Source organism: Octopus bimaculoides, chromosome 25, assembly GCF_001194135.2.
Source record: "Octopus bimaculoides isolate UCB-OBI-ISO-001 chromosome 25, ASM119413v2, whole genome shotgun sequence".
Taxonomy (NCBI): Eukaryota; Metazoa; Mollusca; class Cephalopoda; order Octopoda; family Octopodidae; genus Octopus; species Octopus bimaculoides.
Window position 1 is genome coordinate 4,132,909 of NC_069005.1, and position 1,683 is coordinate 4,134,591.

Sequence of the window (1,683 nt, forward strand, 5' to 3'; positions counted from 1 at the left end):
GACGCTCTTCCGATCTTATATATATCACTCCAGACCTTATGCACAATTCACTAAATGCATATTCGCATTACTAATGCGGAAATAGAGACATACAGACATATACATACAAACCCACGATTACATACATATAAATGCAACCGTGCATTGATACATGCATCTAAGATTGCATACAAACGGGCATGAAAATACACGTAGGTATAATCTCTTCACAGATATTCCAATATATTCAATATCGATCCATCTCTATCACAAGATCCCATCCAGAATTTGAAGTGCAGTCGAGATTGAAGTGCTCTGCTTTAAATTCAGTAAATGCACAAAACAACAAATAAATGTATTGTGATTATTCGTGAATCAATGCACATGCGTGTTTACATTAAAACTGCATGAATTGCACTGCATTTTGCATGTACCAAATATTACACCTCTCTTGGTACTTTCATTGATACAGAGGCAATTTCTGTTGGTGAATAGTGAGAAGTTTTCAGACACATATATATATACATGCATATGTATATATATATTTGCATACGCATCAAAGAATTCGTATATAGTACGCTTCTGCTCCAAGCCCGTGTGCTTTATCTTCACATCTTACATGTGTACACACGCATAACATCCTGCTGCTGATAATATATATTATATATATCCGTGTGTGCGCTTGTGCATTTGTGCAGATATGTGTGTGTGTGTGTGTGTGTGTGTGTGTGTGTGTGTGTGTGTTAACGTCTTCATCATTACGCTTGGGTATTTAGTCAGTGCAGTTATATGCGGTTTACAGCAATGTTAGAAAATAACATAAATAAATATAGAATATACTACACACGCATATACACACACAGACAAATATATATATATATATATATATATATATATATATATATATATATATGCATATATGTATGTAAGTATGTTTTTCTTGTTCGTGGTTATAGCTTTAAAATTTGAACTTAAAGATAAAGATACCGCGATAGAGTTCGCTAAACGTATAGATAGATACATACCTATTTCTATGAGTTTATGCACGTACGTGTGTATGCACGAGCACTCACGCACACACACACACACACACACACACGCATGTGCAAATACAACCGTATTCATATCTACATGCAACCATATACATATACATGAATACATATAGGAATGCATATCGCGTGAGAGCTACGAGGTTACTTTAAAATACCTGCCAAGCCTTGTAACAAAATCATCGATTAAATACACCGAACGTTGTCCGAGCTGTTGTTTCAACAAACTATATATTGAACTGTGACAGGCATCACACAAGATATCCTTTATTCTTGAGTAAATCTAATTGAAAGCTATTAATTAATTTACACTAGATTCTAAAGTGGTGCTTTAAATTAACGTTCATGCTTAATTCTCTGTCGTCCTATCGATGCAGTTTTTCTGTTGCGTGATGTTGTGTGTTTGTATTCCTACGTATCTCTGTGTTTGTGTCTGTGTGAGTGTGTGTTTATCAATGTGTTCGTGTGTGTGCATGTGTGTGTGCATGTGTGTGTGCATGTGTGTGTGTGTGTGTGTGTGTGTGTGTATGTGTGTGTGTGTGAGTGTGTGTTTTAATTTCCTGTCACGAAAATCTTATTGTTTTAAAATTCTTGGCACAGCTTTTTTTCAGTATTTTAACTCTTGTATTGAAATGCATAAACATCCTACTTACTC